Source organism: Gorilla gorilla, chromosome 8, assembly GCF_029281585.2.
Source record: "Gorilla gorilla gorilla isolate KB3781 chromosome 8, NHGRI_mGorGor1-v2.1_pri, whole genome shotgun sequence".
Classification (NCBI taxonomy): Eukaryota; Metazoa; Chordata; class Mammalia; order Primates; family Hominidae; genus Gorilla; species Gorilla gorilla.
In genome coordinates, this window is record NC_073232.2 from 53,389,833 (window position 1) to 53,406,679 (window position 16,847).

A 16,847-nucleotide genomic window follows, 5' to 3' on the forward strand; every position below is an offset into this window, starting at 1 on the left:
CCTTGTAACTATAGGAAAGAGAAACTGAACTTGAAAATAAAATATACATAGACTTTTCTCCTGTATATAAAGAAAACACATGGTGTACATTAAAACCTAGTGAAACTCCTAACTCAACAGTATAATATGAATCATTTTTAACATTATACCCAAATGCAGATACCTGAATGTTAATTGGAGTAATTTTTACCAATGAGTTGTTAGATTCTTTTAAAACTTGTATTGGAAACTAACATACATACACAAAGTTTTCATAAGTCCCAGTGAACTTTTACAACTGGACACACTCACGTAACCAGCATCCAGATCAAAAAACAGAGCGAGTTTCTGTTTCCCAGAACACTCCTCTGTATTGCTATCTAGTATTTACCCCTCCCCTCAAAAGTACCATCATCCTGACTTCTAATAGCGTAGATTAGGGTAGATTAGGCTTGCCTTTGTGTGTTTTGAATAAATGGAATCCTATTGTATGTACTCTTTGTGTCTGACTTTTGTTCAACATTATGTTTATGAGATTCATCCATATTGTTGTATGTAGTTGTAGTTTGTTCATTCTCATTGCTGTATAGTATTTCATTGTGTGAATGTGTCCCATTTATTTATACATGATGCTAATGATGAGAATTTGGGTAGTTTCCAGTTTAGGATTATTGTGAAAAATTTATAGGAAAATTCTATTGAGTCTTTGAATATATAAACAGATAACTGCCAGACCTCATATAAAAACAGAACCTTGACCTACATTGGTAGCCCTCATTCCAGGATGCTAAATCACAGCCTTTGTAGTAATTGGCCCCAAAGTGGCCACAAGTTGACCTTAACTATCAGTTTCCCTAATTTTTTGCCCTATTTATAACTTGGGACCAACCAGAGAAAGCCAAGTATGCTCATCTAAACGATCAAATAGTATGCCCCACTTCTACTTAGCCCACCTCCAGCTTCTCCATTTGAGCAACCTCTAGTCAGGGCATAGTCGAATCCTCTTTTTTCCATTATGAAGCTTTCCTGGTCCTCTGCCTGCCTTTGAGTCTCAGCCAAACACAAATGAGGGTGGCTGACTCCCTTGCTAGAGCAAGCTCTGGGTAAATAGCCTTTGCTTCTTCTTATTTGCATGATCTTCATTTATTTCCACACAAATATATGTCTTTTGGTGAGCATATGTACATATCTCTGTGGTGTATATACCCAGGAGTGAAATTGCTAGTTCATAAAATATGCATATGTTTAATTTTGGCAGATAATGCCTAATAGTATTCAAAAATGTTATACCAATTTTCAAACCTACCAGCAATGTATAAGAATTCCAAATGCTGCATAATCGCTCCAACTCTTGAAACTTTCTGACTTTAATTTAGCATTTTTATAGGTGAGCAGTAGTATCTCACTGTGGTTTAATTTACATGCTCTTGATGGCTAATGAAGTGGAAGTCACTTTTCACATGTGTTTTTGATGTTTGCATATCCTCTTGTAAAGTGTCTGTTCAGATCCTTTATTTTTTCTCTTGTCGCCTATATTATTTCTATTGATTAACATTTTCTATGTATTCTGTATATGAGTCCTTTGTCAGATATACATATGGGAATCCTCCCTTTAGGGTTAGTGCCTTTTATGTCTTTTAGGTAAAGGTTTCTTAAACCTTTACCTACTCCAAGGTCATGAAGTTGTCTTCCTATGTTCTCCTCTAAAAGCTTTATTGTTTTATTTTTCATATTTAGATCTGCAATCCATATGGAATTTTAAGCAATGGTATAGAAAGGGGTCCTGATACATTTTTCTCATATATCTCATTAATCCATCAATGATTATGGAAAATAGGATTCTTTCACCCACTGTATTGTGGCCTTCATCTTGAATTAGGTGGCCATGCATGTGTGCATTCTCTAATATAGGGCATTGGTTAGTTTATCAATCCTTGTGCCAATACTGTGAGGTCTTCAATGCTAGCGTTATGATGGGTTTTGTTCTCAGGTAGAATAAATCATCCAGCTTTGCTCTTCCTCTTTAGTTACCTTGAATACTCTTGGCCCTTTGAATTTCCATATAAATTTTAGAATCAGTCTGTCAACTTCTGCCAAAAAAGAAAAGAAAAGAAAATCCTGGTAGGGTTTGGACTGGGATAGTGTTGAGTTTATAGATTGATTTGGGAAGAATTGATGGCTTTACAGTATTCAGTTTCTAAATATTAAAAGTTTATATCTAAATTTATTTAGTTTTTCCTCAAGGATTTTTATTGTTTTCAGTGTTGGGTTATTGCAAATCTTTTGCTAGAATTGTTCCTATGTAGTTTATATTTTGATGATATTATAAATAGCATGTTTTAAAATATAATTTTCTATTTGTTTGTGGATGGTATGTAGAAATATGTGATTTTTAAATAATAAAATTGTATTAAGCAACATTGTAGATTCAATTATTAGACCAAATAGTTTATTCTTTTGAATTTTCTTAGCATATACTAATTATGTCTACAAATAATGACAGCTTTATTACTTCCTTTCAAATCCTAATTTTTTTTAAAAAATATATTGCAATGGCTGGGACCTCCAGTAAAATGTTGAATGTAGGCCAGGCGTGGTGGCTCACGCCTGTAATCCCAGCACTTTGGGAGGCCGAGGCAGACAGATCACTAGGTCAGCAGAACCCAGGCGTGAACCCAGGAGGCGGAGCTTGCAGTGAGCTGACATGGCGCCACTGCACTGCAGCGTGGGCGATAGAGCAAGACTCTTGTCTCAAAAAAAAAAATTGTTGAATGTAAATAGTAATAGCTGGCATCCCTGACTCATTCACAGTCTTAGAAGTAACATTTTCAGTATTTCACCATGTATATGATGTTTGCTATTGGGTTTTTATAATGTTCTTTATTTGTTGTACCTCTTATTCCTGGTGTGCCAAGGGTTCTTCAAAATATAAGCACAGGGAGGGGCAAATTTTGTCAAATAATTTCTCTGCGTCTATCAAGATATTCATATAACTTTTCTCCTTTTTATTTTAAAGTGATTGTATTAATTATTTTATTTTATTTTATTTTTATTTCGTTTTTTTTTTTTTTTTTTTTTTTTTTTTGAGACGGAGTCTGGCTCTGTCGCCCAGGCTGGAGTGCAGTGGCGCCATCTTGGCTCACTTCAAGCTCCGCCTTCCAGGTTCCGGCCATTCTCCTGCCTCAGCCTCCCGAGTAGCTGGGACTACAGGCACCCGCCACGAAGCCTGGCTAATTTGTTGTATTTTTAGTAGAGACAGGGTTTCACCGTGTTAGCCAGGATGGTCTCAATCTCCTGACCTCGTGATCCGCCTGCCTCGGCCTCCCAAAGTGCTGGGATTACAGGCATGAGCCACAGTGCCCGGCCTGTGATTGTGTTAATTTTTAAATGTCAAACCAATATTGTGTTCCAAAGGGAAGTTCAATGTATATAATATATATATATACACACACACACATAAAATATCTAGATTCAGTAGTTTAATAGTTTGATAAAGATTTTTACACTATGTTTATGTGAGATTTGCTTGTAATTCTCTTTCTTAGAATATACTTGTCAGGTTTTGGAATTGTGGTTGTACTAGGCTCATAAAAGCTACATGAGAGAAACAGTTGTCTCTGTCTGTTTTATGGAAGAGTTTTTGCAAGATTTGTGTTATTACTTCTTTAAATTTTCACAAGAATTTACCAGTAAAGTCATGTGACTCTAGAGTTTTCCTTAGGGGAGATTGTTAAATAGTGGATTAAATATTTTTAATAGATATTGAGCTATTCAGATTTTCTACTGCTCACAGTTTTGGTAAGTTGTATTTTTCTGGGAATTTGTTTGTGTCACCCAAATTGTCAAATTAATTGGTACTAAATTAAAATATTATTATCCTTCTTTTCTCTATTGGATCTGCTTTAATATCCCTTTTTTATTCCTGATAATGGTAATTTGTGCCATTTCTCCTTTTTCTTAAGCAGTCTTGTTCTGGGTTTATACATTTTATTAATCTTTACAAATATTCAACTGTTGCTATTGCTGATATTATTAATTATATGTTTGTTTTGCCTTTCACTGATTTCTGCTTTAACTTTTTTTCTCTACTGCTCTTAAATTTAATTTCTCTTTTTTTAGCTTCTTGAGATTGAAAGTTAAATGATTAATTTCTTTCTTCTTTCCTAATACATGCATTTAAAGCAATATATTTCTGCTTATGCACAGCTTTAGCTGAATCCCATAATTTTTTATATGTTGTATCTTTATTATGATTTAGTCAAAATTTTTCTAATTTCCATTTTATTTATCGATGGTTTATTTGAAAGTTTATTGTTTAATTATCAAACAGTTGGCATCATTCTAGTTACTTTTTGCTATTTTTTCTGCCTTGATTCTATTTTTGAAAGATAGCACACTGTGAATGATTCTGATTTTTTCAAATTTGCTAAGCCTTTTATTATGATTTTGGCAAAAGATCCATTTGCACTTGAGAAGAAGGTTCATTGTTTGATGCAGTATTTTGTAAAGCCAAATTGCTCAATTGTGTTGTTTTATGTTTCTAGATTTTTTTCTAGACTATTTTATGAGCTTGTTTTAATTCAGCCAATTTTTGCTTTAACATTTATCTTAGTTTGGGCTGCCATAACAAAATATGATAAAGTGGGTAGCTTATTAACAACAAATTTATTTCTCATAGTTCTGGAGTATGGGAAGTTTAAGATCAAGGCTTTCACAGATTTGGTGTCTGGTAAGGGCCCACTTCCTCATAAATAACACCTTTTCACTCTGTTCTCATGTGATGGAAGTGGCAAAGGGGCTCTCTGGACCTCTTTTATAAGGGCACTAATCTCATTCATGAGGGCAATGCTTTTATGAACTAATCACCTCCGTAAGACCCTACCCCTGACTATCACATTTGTGATTAGGCTTCCACAAATAAATTTTAGGGGGGACATAAACATTTCAACCATAGTAATATTTGAACCTCTGTTATGGAGTTTATACAGATTTGGGATGTGTTTGCCTCCTGCTAAAATGGCCCTTTTATGTTTATGAAATTTCCATCTTCATAGTAATTATTTTTGCATTAAATTGACTTTGTCTGATTTTGGTGATGTTCATCAACATAGGATGAGGTTACATCCTGAGAAACCCATTCTAACTTGAAAATTGATATTTTGATTTGATAATCAAAAATGCATTTAATGCATCCAACCTACTGAACTTCATGGCTTAGCCAGGCCTGCCTTAAACATGTTCAGAACACTTACATTAGCCTGCAGTTGGGCAAAATCATCTGGCAGCACAGTACACTGTAGGGTATGGTTATCTACTCTCGTGACCATATAGCTGACTGGGAGCTGCAGCTCACTGCTGCTGCCCAGCATCACAAGGGTTTCATACTGGCTATCACTAGCCCAGGAAAACATCAAAATTCAAAATACAGTTTCTACTGAATGTATATAACTTTTGCACCATTGTAAAGTAAAAAAAAATAACAAATTCAACCATCATCTTCAAGAACTGTCTATATAGGTACACTGTCTTCCTTTTGTTTTGTGTTTATACGGTGTATTAGTCAAGGTTCTCTAGAGAGATATCCCACCATTCTATGAAACCAGCTCCTTCCGGATGATAGGAGACATGGTGAGAACAGTGAATTCCATGAGCATAAGCCCATTTTTGTACTTCTTTGTCTGTGAAGTGAGTTCCTTGATCAGAAGCAATGGGATGTGGAATATTATAACAGTGGATAAGGCATTCAGTAAGTCCATGGATGATAGTTTTGGCAGAAGCATTGTGTGCCATAGAACATACATAGAAACATATGAAAGGGGATTTATTAGGGGAATTGGCTGACATGATTATGGAAGCTGAGAAGTTCCATGACAGGCTGTCTGTAAGCTGGAGACCCTGGGATGCCAGAAACATGGCTCTAGCCAAGTCCAGAAGCCTCAGAACCAGGGGCGCTTATGGTGTAATTTTCAGTCCAAGGCAAAAGGCCTGAGAACCTAGCGAGCAGCTGATGTAAGTTTTGGAGTCCTCAGGCCAGAGAGCCTGCAGTTCTGATATCCAAGGGCAGGAGGAAGAGAGTGTCCCAGCTCCAGGAGAAACATCGAGGAAATTCTGTCCTTTCCTTTTTTGTTCTATCCAGGCCCCCAGCTGATTGGATGGTGCATATACACACAGCCACTTTGAGAGCAGATCTTCCCTACTCAGTCCACTGAGTCACACAGCAGTCTCCTCTGGAAACACCCTCATAGACACACCCAGAAGTGATGATTTACCAGTTCTCTAGGTATTCCTTAATACAGTCAAGTTGACATCTAAAATGAACCATGACAAGTCCAGCCTTTGTTAACTTGATAGCCTTATGCATACCCTTGAACCATACTTAACCTGCAAATAAAGATAATAAAAAGGAATAATTCCACCTAACATGATAAAATTATCCTATGTACAACCATAAATGCACTAATCCCTGCCCAGAGAGGAGGTAAAGTCCTTGGATGATGTTTACTTTTCTCCTGATGTAACTTAAATACTATGATGTAAAATTAACAATACTTAAAGACATGTAAAGTTAATATATCTTATGTTACATGAAAAAGGAATAAGAAAGGAATGAAAACATATCTGCTTAATATATGTATAATATACACAAAGATATTCTTAACAAAATAAGGAGAAAATACTCATGACAGTTATAGTCCTTGTTCCTGTAACTGGTCACATGGTCATAGCTGGTTTTGATAACTACCTTCTTTTACTACCCATTCTGTATTCTCTTTGCCTTCAGCAAGTATCTCAGCTGGTTGTGGATATTTACATGATGAGGTGACACAAACCTTTGTTCCTGAAGGGTCTGGACCATTTATAGTCCTGCCTGTATTGGGTTGCTGTAATTTCCCATTGACCTTAATCACAGGGCATGATAATAATAAGAGATGCCCTAAAGGATCTCCTATATCCCACCCTTCCTTACCTTCCTAGAGGTAAGGACTACCAATTTACCCTTGGTAGTCTGGATCATTCCTCTAGTCAACATTGTAACTCCCTTAGCCTGTTGACTCAGTCATGAGGAGGTCAAGGTTGCTTGGTGGTAGTCTAAACTTCCAGTTCACTGAAGTCAGTGTTGTGTCTCCTGGTGTCAGCATTCCTCTCTCTGGAACTAAGACCTGTAGGCCAGCAGAGCATAAGGTCATGGGAACAGGAAGCAAATATTTTGCCACTAGATCACTGGGGGCAATGGTAAGTGGTGCCATTCCCATTTTCACCCCTTGATTCTTGGGCCCATGAATCCTGGCTGTGGGAGAAACTGTACCCTATAGTGAATGCTACTTGGGGCATACACACCCTTCTGGAGAACCTTGCCTGAGCCCTGCCAACTATTATAACCTAGCTGGTACTGTAACTGTGACATCAAAAGGCCGTCCTACTGTTCTGTGAAGCCAGCTGCTTCAGGATGATGGGGAACATGGTGAGAACAGTGAGTTCTATGAGTATGAGCCCATTTCTGCATTTCTTTGTCTATGAAGTGAGTTCCTTGATCAGAAGCAGTGCTCTTTCTGTGGAATACCATAACAATAGATAAGGCATTCACAGATGGTAGTTTCAGCAGAAGCATTGTGTGCAGGCAAGGCAAATCCATATCCAGAGTAACTGTCTATTCCAGCAAGCACAAAATGCTACCCCTTCCATGGTGGAAGCAGTTCAATGTAATCAACCTGCTACCAGAGAGCTGACTGATTACCCCAGGAAATGATGCTATATTGAAGACTCAGTATTGGTCTCTGCTGTTAGACTGAGCTCTCAGAGGTGGCAATAGCCAAGTTGGCCTTAGTGAGTGGAAGTCCACTTTGTTGAACCCATGCTGATATGGTTTAGCTCTCTGTCCCCACCCAAATCTCACCTTGAACTGTAGTAATCCTCACATGTCATGGGAGGGACCCAGTGGGAGGTAATTGAATCATGGGGATGGATTTTCCCCATGCTGTTCTCATGATAGTGAATAAGTCTAACAAGATCTGATGGTTTTATAAAGGGGAATTCTCCTGCACATGCTCCCTCTTGCCTGCTGCCATGTAGGACAGATGTGCCTTTGCTTCTCCTTTGCCTTCTGCCATGATTATGAGGCCTCCCCAGCCATGTAGAACCATGAGTCCACTAAACCTCTTTTCTTTATAAATTACCCGGTCTCTGGTATGTCTCCATTAGCAGCATGAGAACAGACTAATACACATGCATAACCTCCATCCCTGCCACCATGGCCACTTTGTTCATGGGCCCACTGTGTTATGACAGGAGTGACAGAGGAAAGAGATTGACTAGTATGCACAGAATGGATCATCCTATTCACCTGATTATTAAAGTCCTCTGCTGAGAAGGTGAGCATTCATGTAGGACACAAATATCTCCACATCTTTTGCCCACTCAGATCTAACCCTGTATGTTTTCCCCAAATTACTTTGTCACCAATTTTCCAATCCCCTTCCTTTCAAGTCCCTGACCATCTGGCAAAACCATTGGCTACAGCCTGTGTGTCAATATGTAATTGCACATATGGCCATTTCTACTTTCAAACAAAGTGTACAATCAGGTGAAGTTCTGCCCATTGAGAAGAATTTTCTTCACCGCTTTTCTTCAGAGATGTCCCAGAGAGGGGATGTAATGCTACAGCTGTCCCTTTTCAGGTGGTACCTGCATATCATGCATAACCGTCTATAAACTAGGCCCTGGTCTTCTCCTCCTCTGTCAACTGATCATAGGGTACTTCCCAGGAGGCCATGGGTATAGGCTGGGAGAGAAAAAGCTGTGTAGTATGAATAGAAACCATGATCCTTTGGGCTACGTCTTCATGTAACATACTTATGCCTTCAGAACCTGCTCAGGCCCCATCAAATATATACGACTTCAATTTGGTGATAGAGTGCTGCTGTGCACACCTAACTTTATGGTTTGGTGGGTCAGATGACACGCAGATAGGTAGCTCTGGTCATGTAGTGACTTTATAACTCATGTTCAAGCATTCAGTTTCTTCTAAAGCACAGTGGCAGGCCAAGAGCTGTCTCTCAACAGGAGAGTAGTTATCTAGGATGATGCCAGGGGCTTGCTCCAAAATGACTAAAAGTCTCCACTACAATTTACCTATAGGGGTCTGCCAAAGGCTCCAAACAGCATCCCTGTCTGCCACTGACACCTCAAATACCATTGGATATACTGGATCATATGGCCCAAGTGGCAGAGCAGCTTGCATAGCAGCTTGGAGCTCCTGCTGCTCCAGGAGGCTGCAGAGCCTTCTCCTGGAGTTCCACTCAAAACTTGCAGCTTTTTTAGTCACTCAATAGATAGGCCAGGATAACACATCCAAATGAGAAATGTGTTGCTTCCAAAATCCAAATAAGCCCACTAGGATTGTGCTTCTTTCTTGGTTTTAGGAGGGGCCAGATGAAAGAACTTAACCTTCACCTTAGAAGGGATATTTTGACATGCCCCACACCACTGGACCCTAGAAATGTCACTGAAATAAAAGGCACCTGAATTTTAGTAGAATTAATTTCCCATGGTCTGACACACAAATGTCTTACAAGTAAGTCCAGAGTAGTTGCTAGTTCATGCTCACTACTAGGTCCAGTCAGCATGCTGTCATCAATGTAATGGACCAGTGTGATATCTTGCAGAAAGGAAATGCAGCGAAGATCCTTGCCAACTAAATTATGACGTAAGACTAGAGAGTAGATATACCCCCATAGTATGACAGTGAAGGTGTATTGCTGGCCTTGCCAGATGAAAGCAAACTGCTTCTGATGAGCCTTATGGACAGGTATGGATAAAAAGGCATTTACAAGATCAATAGCTGCACACTGTTGTTACCAAGAGAAGTGTTAATTGGCTTAAGCAATGGAACCACATCTGGTAGGGCAACTGCAATTGAAGTCACTGCTTGGCTAAGCTTATGATAATTCACAGTCATTCTCCAGAATCCATCTGTCTTTACACAAGCCAAATAGGAGAATTGAATGGGGATGAATATGCCACCTTTGCATATTTCCTGTTCTCACAACTTTATGCTCTGCTGACCTACAGGTTCTAGTTCCAGAGGGAGGAAGTCTGCCACAAGGAGACACAATGATTCCATTAAACTGGAAGTTAAGACTGTCACCCAGCCACTTTGGGCTCCTGATGCCTCTGAGTCAGCTGGCTAAGAAGGGAATTATGGAATTATGAATTGTGGTAGTCTGGAGTAATTGATCCAGACTACCAAGGAGAAATTGGACTATTACTCCACACTAGAAGTAAAGAAAGTATGCCTGGAATACAGAAGATCCCTTAGGGCATCTCTTAGTACTACCATGCCTTGTAACTAAGGTTGATGGGAAATTACCTAAAATTAACCATCACATATGGCATTTTTTTGGTTCTCTTATTGTCTACTTTTCTGTGTCTTTATATTTAAAGCATGACTCTTTATGTTTTAAAGCATGACTCAATATAGTTGTTGTTGTTCAATCCAGTCTGACCACCATAAGACTTTACTCGGTGTATTTAGATCATTTACGATTAATGTAATTATGAACATTATTGAGTTTATATATACATTGTTGCTATCCATTTTCTATTGGGGTCATATGTTTTATACTTCTTTTTCTATTTTTCTTTCCTTTTTAAGAACTAAAACTTTTTAAATGATTATTTCATTTACACTTTCTATTATATTGTAATCATATGTCATTAACTATTTATGCAGTTCTCCTAGATACATAATATATAGCCTTGACTTATAATAAACTATTACAAATTGTTACCTTTACTATTACCTATCTCCCACTTTTGTGAAATTGTTCTACATATAATTTAAGCCTCAGATCACATATGACTATTGTTTTGTATAATTAATTATCATTTATATTTACCAATTTAGTTCCTCTTTCTGGTGTTCTTTATTCCCTTCCTGGATTTTTATCTTTCTATTTGGGAATGTTTTCTTTCTGGCTGAAGATATTTATTTAATTTACTTTTAGTGAGGACCTTATATAAAAAAAAACCCTTAATTTTGTTTGTCTGAAAATATGCATATTTTCCTGTCATTGGTAAAATATATTTTTTTACTGAATATGGAATTTGAAATTAGTAACCATTTTATTTTAGTTTCCAAACTAAAATAAATTTTCATCAGTTTTCTTCTAACTTTCATCGTGTAGAGGTTGCTGTGGTAAACCACAAAGACTCTCTTTCAAGTATTGAGTACTTACTCCTTCTCTTGCCAAGAATATTGCATTCTGATAGTCCAGAGCTTGTTCACTTCCTAAGAATCACCATTGGATTAATATAATGGCTTGCTCAAGGTTGGGGCAACTCTCCAGGGAGAATTCACATTCAGTGACTGCTTGATGTAGGTATATAAAATTTGTCCTTAATTCAGGACACATTTGAAAAGTTTTGCAGCTCTGGAGTTCTCCAGGGGTTTAGCTGGGGTCACTGTTAAACTGTTCCTTCTGCCTAATGCTGGTTTCTTCTTTCCCTCACAGGTATTGTTCCTGCTGACAAGTTCAAATACATTTCTGTATACAAACCCTTATCTGTATTTCCCATCCCCTAATATTGTCCCCATTGATCCTCATCTCTTTGTACTCATAACCTTGTATAGTTCCTTTCACATTGAATTAGAGTGGACTTGTGTAAATATAGATTCCACAGAAGTGGTGGTGTTTAACTTCTGAAGATCATAAATGATGTTGCACTGTCCCATTTTCTCTAGGATTTCTCACTGTGAGAGAAGTGAGCCACCAGATAGAGAGGACACTCAAACAGCCCCATGCAGAGGCCAATATAGAAAGGATAAAATAGCCAGCATCAACTTGCCAGCTTTGTAAGAGAGCCTTTATAACTGAATCCACTGCCCTGGTCAAGCCTTCAGATGACTGCAGCTCTAGCCTACATCTGGCTGCAATCTCAGGTAAGACCCTGAGCCAGGGTGTACCAACCATGTTGAAAATGAATCCCTAACCCACAGAAACCAATATAAATAAAAAATTACTTTTGTTGTTTTAATCCAATCGGCTTTGGGATGACTTTTTTTTTTTTTTTTTTGCACAACAGTAGATAAATACAGGTTTTGATCATCGAAAATGAGGTGCCACCATCACAAAAACCTAAAAATATGGTGATAGTTTGGTGAGAAGAGCGGAAAAGACTATGAGGAAGTTATTAGTGGAACCTAAATGTCATTAGAGACATTTAATGGAAACTGCATGGTGTTCAATGAGGATATAAAGTGGGAAATTAAATAAAAGTAAAGAAAATAAGAAAATGTTACTGCAAGCTGAAAAAAAGAGGACATATTATTGACTGATGGGAAGCTTATTTGTACTGTTGACTGGGGTAGAATGGAAAATTTTAAATATGCTCAATGAACTGGAAGAATTCGCTAAGAGGGTATCAAGACAAAGTGTTAAATGTATCGCCTGTCTTCTACTTGCTGTTCATAGTAAAATACAAGAGCAGAAAGAAAAGCTAAAGGAAGAACTGTGAAGAATTTAAAATTGCAGAACATGATGGGTTTGAAATTAAAATTGTTTCTTATTCCAAGATTTACAGATGGCAAACAATGCTAAAATTAAGAAATGACTTTTAGGCATATATCAATCTAGGGCACTCTGAGGAAAAATATGATCTAAAGATGAAGCAGATGGTATGACTGTAAGATCTTTTGTTCAGAATATAAAGAAACCTAAAGCAATGTCTCAGGGAACTGTTTAGTAAGATAAAAAGTCCTATAAGAATTTGAAGGATGCTCTTTGCAGATCTTTGTTAAATGTTGAGGCTTCTAAGCATCTTGGAGATGTTTATTTCAATAGCCCCAGAGGAAGCCTAAGGTTCAGGAGGGCTTCCAGTATAGACATTTGTGGGTGTGGCTTATCTCTAATGGAGTAAATGCTAATAAGATCCATAGGAGACCCACAAAATTTTAAAAAGTTGTGCTAATGTTAACAGTACATGAACTAAAATGTACCAAGACAGTACAAAATGGCAAGAGGTCTTTAGACCCCAAATTTCTAGTGTCATAAAGAAGGCTGAGATAAACTACTCAGCTGTAAATGTGTATTATCATTTGTGGAATGGGAAAGATGATTTAGAGGTGGAACTGAACCAAGAATCCAGAGTGTGGGCCTAAAGTGCCATAGAGAATCATTTCTAGGCAGTAATAGGTTTGAGTCTTAATAATGAATTGACAACATGTGCCCAGGTCGATTTCAATATTTCTATGTGCCTGTGAGCCCTGTCTGCCTCTCATTTCCTCTATTTTTAATGGGGGGCCATAGTGGTTATCTTATGCCTGCCTCACCATTGTAATTTGGATATTTGGGAGTATAAAACTTGCCTCTTTTGTTTACAGGTGTTCAGATCAAGGGAATCTACTCTAAGAGGCTACACTTGAGGAACAACAACCAAGGAGCTTCAACTGCATCTGGATTTCAGGGTAATGCTGTTGATGATTAGATTCTGGGCTTTAGGCTAATGCTGTTATATGATGAGTCTTTTGAGATACTTAAGAGGGAGTGAGTTTATTTTGCATGATGGAAGGACATGAATCATTGAGGATCAAAGAGCAGACTGTCATAGTCAGCTTACACTGCTCTTTGTTATTCATGCTGTTGGTTAGCACCCTCCCACATGTAATCAAAGCTGACTCACATGGCCAATAGAACACTGGATTTTGATTGTGTATGGTTTCTTAGGCTAAACTATAAAAAACATTGCAAATTTTTCTTAATTTCTTGGATCACTCTCTATGGTGGAAGCTAGCTGCCATATCATGAGGACACATAAGGAAGCCCATCCCAAGGCCCACATGGACAGGGACCAATAGCTAGCATTAACTTGCTAGCTGATATGGTTTGGGGGCTTGTCCCCACCCAAATCTCATCTTGAATTCCCAAGTGTTGTGGGAGGGACCCAGTGGGAGGTAATTGAATCATAGGGGCAAGCCTTTCCCCCTAAGGTGACTCTTGTTACATTTTAGCAAAGAGACTGGCAGCATTTGGCCCCTGTGCTAGAGATTTGTGGTACTTTGAACTTGAGAGAGATGGTTTAGGGTATTTGGTGGAAGAAATTTCTAAGCAGCAAAGCATTCAAGAGGTGACTTGGGTGCTATTAAAGGTATTCAATTTTATAAGGGAAGCAGAGCATAAAAGTTTGGAAAATTTGCAGCCTGAAAATGCAATAGAAAAGAAAATCCTATTTTCTGAGGAGAAATTCAACTAGCTGGAGAAATGTGCATAAGTAACTAGGAGCCTAATGTTAATCTCCAAGACAGTGGAGAAAATGTCTCCAGGACATGTCAGAGGTCTTCATAGCAGCTCTTCCCATCACAGGCCCAGAGGACTAGTAGGAAAATGTGGTTTTGTGGGCCAGGCCCAGGGTCCCCATGCTGTGTGCAGCCTAAGGACTTGGTGCCTTGCATCTCAGCCACCCCAGCCATGGCTGAAAGGGGACAACATAGAGCTTGGGTTGTGGCTTCAGAGAGTGCAAGCCCCAAGTCTTGGCAGCTTCCATATGGTGTTGAGCCTGCAAGCACACAGAAGTCAAGAACTGAGGTTTGGGAACCTCTGCCTAGATTTCAGAGGCTGTATGGGAATACCTGGATCCCCAGGCAGAAATTTGCTGCAGGGGCAGGGCCCTCATGGAGAATGTCTGCTAGGGTAGTGCAGAAGGGAAAGGTGGGGTTGGAGCCCCAACACAGAGTCCCTACTGGGGCACCACCTAGTAGAGCTGTGAGAAGAGGACCACGGCCCTCCAGACCCCAGAATGGTAGATCCACCAACAGCTTGCACTGTGTGCCTGGAAAAGCCACAGACACTCAACACCAGCCAGTGAAAGCAGCCAGGAGGAAAGCCGTACCCTGCAAAGTCACTGGAGCCGAGCTGCCCAAGACCACCTCTTGCATCAGTGTGAGCCTAATGTGAGACATGGAGTCAAAGGAGATCATTTTGGAACTTTAAGATTTTACTCCCCTGCTGGATTTCAGACTTGCATGGGGCCCGTAGCCCCTTTGTTTTGCCCAATTTCTCACATTTGGAATGGCCAATGCCAGTACCCCCCCCACCCCTGTACCTAGAAAGAAACTAACCTGCTTTTGATTTTACAGGCTCATTGGTGGAAGGGATTTGCCTTTTCTCAGATGAGACTTTGGACTGTAGACTTCTGAGTTAATGCTGAAATGAGTTAAGACTTTAGGGGACTGTTGGGAAGGCATGATTGGTTTTGAAATGTGAGGATGAGGATGTGAGATTTGGGAGGGTAGAATGATATGGTTTGACTGTGTCCCCACCCAAATCTCATCTTGAGTTCCCACGTGTTGTGGGAGGGACCCAGTGGGAGGTAATTGAATCATGGGGGCAAGTCTTTCCCATGCTGTTCTCATGATAGTGAATAAGTTTCCAGATCTGATAGTTTTAAAAAGAAGAGTTCCCCTGCACAAGCTCTCTCTCTCTGCCTGCTATCATCCATGTAAGACGTGACTTGCTCCTCCTTGCCTTCTGCCGTGATTGGGAGGCTTCCACAGCCACATGGAACTGTAAATCCAATTAAACTTCTTTCTTTTGTAAATTGCCCAGTCTCAGGTATGTCTTTATCAGCAGTATAAAAATGGGCTAATACACTAGCCAAGTGACTTAAGAACCTTGGAGGTGAATCTTTGAGCTCCAGCTGAATTCAGACTGTTAAATGACTGCAGGCTCAGTCAACATCTGACTGCAACTCTATAAAATAGCCTGAACCATAACTCAATCAAGCTGCTTTTAAATTCCTGCAGTTTCCACAGAAACCATAAGAGATAATACATTATTGTTGTCAACTTAGGCCATTACATTTTGGAGTGATATATTATGAAGCAATAATAGCTAATACACCATCACAAATTCTATTTCCATTTATATGCATTGGATGTTTTGAGCATTTCTCACATCTACTTTATTTTCACCATTATTTCTTCTCTATTTACTTCAATGTGGTTATTTTCCACTGATCTGTTTTCGAGTTCTCCATCCCCATATTCTGTTTGTTCAATTGCTATTAAACCTATCCATTTACTTCTTTATTTTTTTTCTTGTTTTTAGAGATGGGTTCTTGCTATATTGCTCAGGCTGGAGTGCAGTAGCTATTCACAGGCACCATCCCACTACTGATCAACTTGGGAGTTTTGACCTACTCCATTTCCAACCTGGGCTGGTTCATCTCACCTTGTGCAACTTGGTGGTCCCCCACTCCTGGGAGTTCACCATGCTGATGCCAAACTTAGTGCAGAAGCTCAACTGGCATAATGCTATAGCCAAGAACTCCTGGACTCAAGTGATCCTCCTGCCTCAGGTGAGGCTGGAAGATATTTTCACTCCAATTATCTAGAATGGAAAGACACCAAAATAAATGTAGAACCTAAAATGATCATGTCTTAGTAGTAGGCCTAAATAAGCCCCAGAGTAAAGGCTGCTCTAGCCCACCGTAACCAATTTTTAAATAAAGATCAAAACAACCAAGCTGATGTGCAAGTAATTTAACCAACTGCCAAAGTAAAATTCAACACACTTTAAAGAAAGACAAGAAAATCCAGACACTTGACAATTTAACATCACAATATCCAGCATTAATTTAACACTTTCTAGACATACAAAGAAACAGAAAAATGTGTATAACTAAAGGAATATTCAGTCAGTAGAAACAGATTTGGAAAAAAGAGATGATAAGACTAGCAGATTAAAAACTTAAGACCTTAAAAATATATGCTCAAGGTCTTAAAATATGAACATAATGAGGAGAGAAACAGAAGTTATAAAAATTAACCAAATTTAATTTTTAGACTTGAAAAATGCATATGTAAAATAAAAACT

The 16,847-nt window shown here is 38.7% G+C and overlaps 1 long non-coding RNA gene across 1 annotated transcript in view; it reads left to right on the top strand.

Moving 5' to 3' along the window:
• The window catches only part of LOC109028419 (uncharacterized), a 33,573-nt gene that overhangs the window by 5,453 nt on the left and 11,273 nt on the right, over positions 1 to 16,847 (top strand). Inside the window, exons 2-3 of the long non-coding RNA XR_008669081.2 lie at positions 11,720 to 11,917; positions 13,358 to 13,441. This is a non-coding gene — a long non-coding RNA (uncharacterized lncRNA). The remainder of the gene's footprint in view (positions 1 to 11,719; positions 11,918 to 13,357; positions 13,442 to 16,847) is intronic.